This window comes from Trichechus manatus, unplaced genomic scaffold (assembly GCF_000243295.1).
Source record: "Trichechus manatus latirostris isolate Lorelei unplaced genomic scaffold, TriManLat1.0 scaffold00050, whole genome shotgun sequence".
Taxonomy (NCBI): Eukaryota; Metazoa; Chordata; class Mammalia; order Sirenia; family Trichechidae; genus Trichechus; species Trichechus manatus.
Genome location: NW_004443986.1, coordinates 13,790,059 through 13,798,260, shown reverse-complemented (window position 1 = coordinate 13,798,260; position 8,202 = coordinate 13,790,059).

Sequence of the window (8,202 nt, the reverse complement as noted above, 5' to 3'; positions counted from 1 at the left end):
CTTTGCTGTTTATTTGTCCGCAGAGCGCCTGGACACCGGAAAAGGCGATTCACTGAACGCCCGGAGTTGGAGACAATTCCAGGTTCTGACTTAAACGTCTTTCGAGGTAAGCCCTGCGTCGGAATTCTTAGCCGCGCCGAGTTTTGCACCGGGCTATTGGGATGAGTTTACCTTCCCCGGCTCCAGTCACTGCAGCGGACTGAAAGAGGTTCTGGTCAATATTTAACTTCGGAGCAGTTGTTGGGCTTCAGCTGCACGCCGAGGGAATGTGGGGCTTCAGGCAGACAAAGGGTTTGCCCCAAAGCCGGGCGGTGTGCAGGAGGCGCGTTTGCAGAGACCAAAGACAAGACATGGGGGAAAAGCCAGAGGGGGTGTGTTTGTTTCTCCCTGCAAGCCCGAAACAAACCACCACACAGAGCAGCAGGGCAAAAACAAGTAGAGGCCACGGGCACCGCGGCCGGCTGTGTGGGTCGCTCTCCTTGTTGACAGCCTCAGCTGTGAAGGCTGTGAGTTCGGAAATGGTCGTCAGTCGCAGCTCTCGATTGAAGAAACTTTTCTGGCTACCTTGCAGTTTCGCAGATTGTTTTGCTTTTCCTTGGCACGAGGGAAATTGCTGTGTTTCGAATGTTTAGGCCTTCGCAGCCAGCAGGTCTTGGTTCGTTTATTGGGGCTGCTCCGCGGTTGTCCCTACGCGAGAAGCACCGGTTTTCTAGATCTCCGCCTGTTCTTTTCCTATTTGGAACAAGGGAAAACTCTTTACAGTTCTTTTCAAGTTCTGGCCTAATTTGTTCTCTTAGTTTGGGATGCAGGGAGGTAATTACTGTGGTTTATTACCTTGTAAAAGCTCCATAAATTACGTGCCTATTTGGGGGAGGGGGCTGCTGGAGTAGCTTTCAAAAGCTTGGTAAAGAGAGTATGAAAGAATGAGTTTGCTTTGTTCTTTCAGGAATTACTTCTTTTTAAAAAGTTTTCTTTAAGATTTTGTTTTCTATTCCCTAGGCCCCAGTCTTCCTTAACTTTAGCTCCCCAAATAGATATCAGATTGTTAATTAATTGCAACATGCCATTCAGTAGCTCTCTAAGGCTGATATGGTGTCCTGGATACAGTTATTATTTTTAAATTAGATATGAAGTAAACAGAGTGATAGTAAAGCTGGGTTATTTTATCTGCTGCTATATGCTTATTGTTTGTATCAAGTATAGATGGAGCATTTCAGGAATTTGCAACTCAAGTGTATATATGATTTGCATCTTTGCAAACAACAGAACTGTTGCGTGTATAACTATAAATAGCTGCAGGAGTTTGGGGGCATATGTATAAAATGATATACACATCCACACGTGTCCAGAGAACTTGGAGCCCGTCTGCACTGCAGTTGTACCCACAGGAAATATCTCATGTTAAATAATGATCTATCACTTCCACAAAAAAAGTGGGCTAAGAGAGCCTTACCTGATGCTGGGTAGAAAAATCACTAGAGTTAACTAAAGGGAGGAAAATGTTAAGTGTATTTTTTGATAGAGAAATCAGATTGCAGTGTTTGAATACAGATATATCTAATCTGCCAACAACTTTGCAAATATTGACTGAAGGTCTATATCCTTAGTTGCCTGCGCCTGCCACGCCAGCTTTCCCCTATTGTGGCTCTGGTGGCCTCAACCACTGCATGTCTCCCAGCCCTGGCCAAGCTTGGGACTGGGAAGTGAGTGGAGGGGGACTGGCAGCTGAGTTTCCCAGCCTGGGGGACCAGATACTGGATTTAAAAAGACCCACAGCCTTGCTCCAGGAAAGTGGATTTCAGAGAGGTTGAAGGAAGAGGACTCTCAGCTGCTGGTTCCTCGGGTGGCTGGACAAGGCAGGCCAGGGAACCAGCTTCGTTCAAGCTCTCCCTTAGGGAAGCCATTGAAATTTCCTTTAACTTCCCCACATTTTCCCTTCTCATCCCACCAAATCACCCCATCTTACCCCAAGTCATCAATTGTTAAACAGCAGTTGGAGCATTAACTAGGCTGTTAGAAGAGGCCAGGAGGCTCCAGGCTGGAGCAGAGATGCCGCTGGGCCTTGCTGGCGTTAAGGCATTTCTCTGAAGCAGTACCAACGACTTCTATTGATTTATGGCCTCAGGAGTTTTGGTTTGCTCCAGACTGTTCTGAGAGTTCTGAAGGCGGCCCCTTCTCATCTTTGGGTTGAAGGCTTTGCAGGAACTTTGGTGGGTGGGGGGCAGTTTGCCAGCAACTCAGCACTACTCCAGGCCCTTTCCTAGGCAATTTGGAGAGGTCAGTGTGAATGATTTGGGGAGGGGGGCAGAGGACAGTGAGGTTGAGTAGGCTGGGGTACAGAAGAGTCCTTTTTGGAAATCAGCCTTTGGTCCTGTCCCCCATCCCTCAAACCTGGGAAAGGCAGATTTTTACTTTGTAGTCTCACTTTCTAGCTTGAGGCTGGCTGGAGTGGGGGGCCTCTGACTTTAGGTCAGACCTGGGAAAGTTCAAGAGGTCCTCTCCCGGCTATGCGACAGACAGAACCTTATTGGAATACTGCCCCCAGCTTAGGCCAGGGCTCATTTCCAAGTGGGGAGGTCTCCTCCTCTGTTATTGCTCTTCTCATTTGGACACCCCCATGACCAGGCCCCCTTCCAGAGGGGCTTACATTCTCATCAGGCCTCTTCTGTTCTCCTGCAGGGGAGGAAGGGAGGGAAGGATTCATGTACAGCCTCTTGCAGCTGCTACAAGTGAGTCCTCACACTTACAGAGGCAGAGCAGGCTGAAGACCCACTCTCAAGGAACAAAAGAATGTGACGCGAGGATCTCCTGGGCCCCAGAGCACTCCCAGAGTTCAGAAACTAAGGCCTAAAAAGAAGAACGTTTTAGGTAGCTTGTGAGAGGGTGAAGTGTTGAAATCAGAAGGCAGGAGTAGGGGTGAAACCTGGGGATGGGGGTGGGGGAGGGAGGGAGAGTTTATTTGTTTCAGCTAGGTCCCTCTTGAGGGAAGTTTGTCCAGTTCAGTTTCTGCTGGTGGACATGGGGGTGTCTTAGGGGAGGGCAGACAGCCCACCTGCAGAGAGGGTCCCAGGTTGCTTTGTAGGTTAACTCAAGGGAGGCCACCAAAGGTTGATTTTTTTCTCTTGCAGAGACAATTAGATCACTTCCCCTTACATTTTTCATCATTTGAAACCTATAATTTCGTGTATCACTCAGCTATGCAGTGAGGAAATGTGTCCGCGCAGGTTTGGCCAGGGCACCAGATCCCTCTAGATTCTGCAAAATCCTGACCTACTGCTCTGGAGCCAAACATCCTTCCTAGCGGGCTCTCATCCACCAAAACCAACTGGACTGTAAGGAGTTGCTTTAGCCTTTTGTCAGGTAATTATGGCCTTTTTAGTTTCTCCACCGCTTGTGGTGCCTGGTGTGGGTGTTAGCAAACTCCATACAATGGCAGGCTGCTAGGGAGGCCTCTGACCAGGCCAGTCATTCCTGGATTTTTTTAATGTAGACAAGGCCTGGGCCTTGCCTTTTGCTGCACTGGCCAGTGGGCCAGAGGAAATTGGGGTCCTTAGGTGTGCTAGATTCAGCCTGTTCATTGGTGGGAGGCTGTAAGCAAAGTTAAATGGACTCTGAGAATATGGACAGCATTGCTGTTCCCTTGTGTTTGGAGTGTGTTTAAAGAAATATAAGCGGAGATTAGCGGCCTGGTGAAGTGGGGGAGGGGAACTAGAGGCCCCCATCTACCCACTGCTTGAGACAAAACTTCACCCGGTTGCTAGTCAAGGTCCTCCACCTCCCCTCCCCCAAAGCTAAATGTTCTGCTTGGAAATCTAGTTCTTTCAGTGATTCCCTATTTCAAATAAAAGGATTTAAGTTGACGTATGACCACGTGAGCACATAATACAGCGCATTATTGTGGCATTTGGAGCGGAGACCCGGGCGGGCTTCGCCGGTGATTACGTTTTTCTAGATTCTGTACAGAGCGAGCGCTTTTTCTTCCCCACCCCCACACACCCACCTCCTCCTTCTCTTTCCCTTCTCTGGAGAGCGCTTTCTGAGCGGCTTGCAGTTTTCAGCGCTTATGGAGCTGTTCTGGGCGATCTAGCCGATGGGACAAGAGGCCACACCAGGAGGATGGAATGTATTTTAAGGTATTTCTGCTGATTGTTCATATCTAGAATGAGTTATGGCTGTGAGAGACAAAGGTCAGGCGAGGAGACCCAGACTCGCGGACAGGACCCTCAGCCCCTCTCTTCCTTTGTTTCTCATTTTAGAACCGAAACCATTTGAGAGATCCCCAGTAGCGCCTCAGACTCCGAGTTTAATTCCCTGGAAGGTGTTGGGAGGTGTAAAGGAGGGACACTTGGGGGCTAGTAGGTGGGCCCGTGGCCTCCAGCACACGGGTGGCTTTGTCCACTGCAGCGAGGCAGGTCTTGAATCCCAGGAACTGAGCCCTTGGCGGAGGGAGGGTCCCGAAGCGCTGGCGTGGGCGGAGGTGGCCCGCGCAGTAATAGCAGGGCGAGCGAGGCTGTCTAGAACAAATAGGGACTGGATGGGTGAGAAGGGGACTGTCTCCTCGGTTGGCGCTGTTTCTCGGGCCGGGACGGAGGGTGACGGCTGACCTGGGCAGCAGGAGTAACTGGGAGAGGGAAATCTCTGAGGGTGCAGATGCGCTGCCATTTTATTGATGATGCTTCGGGCCACTTTGTTCAGTGTTGGGTGGCAGGGCGCACTTCCCCACAGGCGGGACCGAGGGAGGCAGATGCGGAGGATGGGCCATTGTTTCCCCAAGCGTGAGCGCGCTCGCCGGGGATGGGAGGAGAAGGGCAGTTCAGACCTCGCAGAGGCTTAGGGTGGAAGTAGGCGTGCTGGACGCTGGAGCCTCGGTTATTCTAACCTTCGGGAGACAGTGGAAGGAGCGAACAGGGGCTGGGTTTGGGGACATCTGGCTTCATCAATGCGCGTGCGGCCTGGACGCCCCTCCTCACGCCCCCAGCCGCCTTGGAGAGTTAAGGACTAGCTGGTGCGCCCTGGGCTGGAGCGAAGTCGAGACAAGTCCGTAGGAAGCGGAGGCAAACATTTCTCCGGCTTTAAAGTCCCAGAAAAGGCGCTGTAGCCAGGATGGAGGCAGATGAAGTAAAATTGTGCTCCTCCAAATTACCGGGAAAGTCCGAACTAATCGGGCTTTGGGGACCTCGCACCCCTGGGAAAGGTAGAAACTCCCTGGGAAGATAGAGGAAGCTCCGTTTTCCTCCGCTTCTTGGAGCAGGGGAAGGGGTGCCTACAAGGGAGTCGGGAATCGGATCTGCCCCCAACGCGGGTTTTTTTTTTTTTTTTAATCGTATTTCCTTCTGTACTTGGGGAAAAAAAAAAAAAAATCAAGTCAGGCTTCCCCTGCTTGAGTGGGATTTTGCTTCCCCAGAACGGAAGGGCCGCTTCTGCCCTCCCCCATTGCCAGCCTCAGCGGTAACCGTGTTTAACTGAGGCCGTTTCAAGTGCTCTAAAACACCCCTTGGAAATAAAATGTAAGCTTTAATTGCTGTTCAATTACTTGTCAGCATTTCATATGATTTATGACCCAGTTCTGGCGCATTTTTGACCCAGTTAAAGACTCATAAATAATATAGTTTCGCTAGAAAGAATGAAAGAGGGAATAGAGGTTTGTTAGAGGCATCTTTTTATTGTCGCTTTAGTGCCAGCAAGCGGAATACATATCTAGCGATGAACTCTCAAGCTAGTTCTGTAGAAAAGCGTGCACAGTGAGAAGAAGTCAATAGTCGTGTTTATAGAACGGAAGTTGTGTTTCCTCCCTGGAAAGAGCTAAAGCCTACCCCATTAGAGCTAAACTAGAGTTATAAAAAGGGCTGGTTCCTTTCTACCGTCAAAATGACAGCCTCACCCTCACGGGCAAGTACAGTTCCACAATAATTTTCCTCCCCGTTCTGGGCGTTTGATGCCTCTGCCTGCCAACAGTTATTCCTCACCTTCTTCCTTGGCTGCAAAGAGTCGTGGAGCCCCCCGGGACCCTCTCAGGTTCATAGGAGATCCCTGTGAAGGGTAGAAAGGCACCATGGCACATTCGCTGCGCCAAATAGTCTTCTAGTGGTGATAAAATGTTTTCTTCCACTCTCCATTGGGTGAGACATTGGGGAGCGCGGAGATTTGGGGAGCCAAAGCGTACTTTCGGCAAAGAAAAGCTCTTGGCTTTGCTGGAGCCGGGAAAGCGGCTGTGGGATTTGCTCAGACAGGGCAACGCAGAGGCAGCGGCGGGGAGTTTCAAGCTGTGAAAGTCGACAAGCGGTGTATTTTTTCTTATAAAAAAAAACAACAACAAAAATCTCCAGCCATTTCAAATTTTAAAAATGCACCTCGCCTGAGCTTGCCCCAAAGTGAGTCCTTCGGCTTTTAGCAGAGAGGCCTGAGGCTGGGGCACCCAGGTGTCTTACTGCCAGGACGCCGGGCCCTCGTCTGGAGGTCGGAAGCCCCACTTCTGCAGGCTGCTGCGCGCGGCCCGAAAGCCACCTAGTCTGCGGCGATGAAGGCTTAAGCTCTAACTCCCAACCCGGCTCCCCCTCGGCTCCCGCGACTCGCGGGCCTAGTCCCCGCGTTTCGCCGGGTGTGGTCCTGTAGGGCGCCGATGAAAAGGTATGCACCCCAGCCCTGGCTCCGGCGCCCTTGGCCCCCTTGACCAGCCCCGTCCCCTCCCCGGGCAGGTTCTCACGGCAAGCTGGTCTTCCCCGCAGCTGGCTTAGCAGAGAAGGCGGCGACAGTCGAGTCAGCAGTTTGGAGGAGAAAGTGCGGGTTGATTATTGACCCACGCCTTCTTTCTTCAAATGCCGCATTCGCCCAGGCCAGTTTGAAGAGAAATGCTGGCGAGCGGATTTTTGCTGCCGGCTTTCGCCTCCTACGCGGCCTGGCTCCCCCTTTCATGTTGCGCCGCCGCAATATGCCATAAGGAGCAAGTGTTTGCTGTTTTGTGCTCTGTTTACAGCTTTGGGGCGCCCAGTCATAAATCTTGCCCAGCCATAAATGACAAAAACCATTGGTATGCATGAGGCCACCCTGGCCTGGAGTGCTTTTTGATTTCTCCCTTTTTCCCTGGCTTTGTTTTTGCTTTAAGGTGACACTTTGGCTCCCTAACAGTTTAAACATACTACTTATATTTTTAACACCTTCCTTTGAGAAGGACCGGCCGTTGACACCTTGAAATTGCATGAAAGCTCCATGTCTCTGTTTGCCACACACAGTACCCTAGCAGAGTACGCCTTATCCTGGGGAGCAGAGGGAGGTTTTGGGAGGGAAAGACCATCTTCCTTAAAGTTATGGCGATATTACTGGGCAAATTGGAGCCTTTCCTCTTCTCAGCTCAGGGTTCCCTACCCCACTAATTAGGAAAGAATATGTCTCCGGTGTCAGTTTATGTTGGGGTCAGAGCTGTATCTGTGAGTGACCTGCATATCTGTGCTGTGAAATGGGTATGGGAGGGCTAGAGACTCAGGTCAGGTACCCTTGTGTCTACCTGCACTCAGAGCATCCTATTCCACTGCCCAACCAAAGTGCATCTCCCCCTGGCCGTCTCCATCCTGGCTGCCACGATTTCGACGATTTATGTCTAAAAATATAACCAAAGGCAGCCCAGGCTAGCTCTTGAGGAGGTCTCTGGAAAAAGGCGGCCCTATCCCAGCCCCCACAAGATTGGCTTTGGGGTGCCTGGACTGGGGGTGGCAGGTAAGTTAAGTGCCCAAAGTCTGGAGAACTCCCTTCTCCTGGCACTTTTTCCCTTTGCCCCACAACTGGAGATGCCCAGGGCAGAGGGTTGTGTGGTTTTCAGACAGATTCCTAAGAAATAGAGCCCGGCAAGAGAACCCCTTTGTGAGAGCCGTTTGTCCTCATTAGCATAATTTTCCTGGACTTTAGTGACGCCTAGGAGCGCGGAAAGGGAGGGCGTTGGGGGCTGGGGGAGGCTGCCCTCCTCCTGCCGCCGCCGCGCTCCCCCCTCACTCCTGTTCCTCCCCTTGCCTCAGCCCCCATCCCCCACACCGGCCCGCGCTTCCCAGCCGCCTTGGCCTCCTCTGCCGCCCGCCCACAGCACCCCCCACCGCACCCCCCGACCAGACGCTGCTCCGCGTGTAATATTCATAAGAAACATACCCAAGTCGGTGCCACTAGCCCAAGCAGAGCCCTGCGCCGCGCTAGCGCTTATCTCCGGGCCGCGGCTGC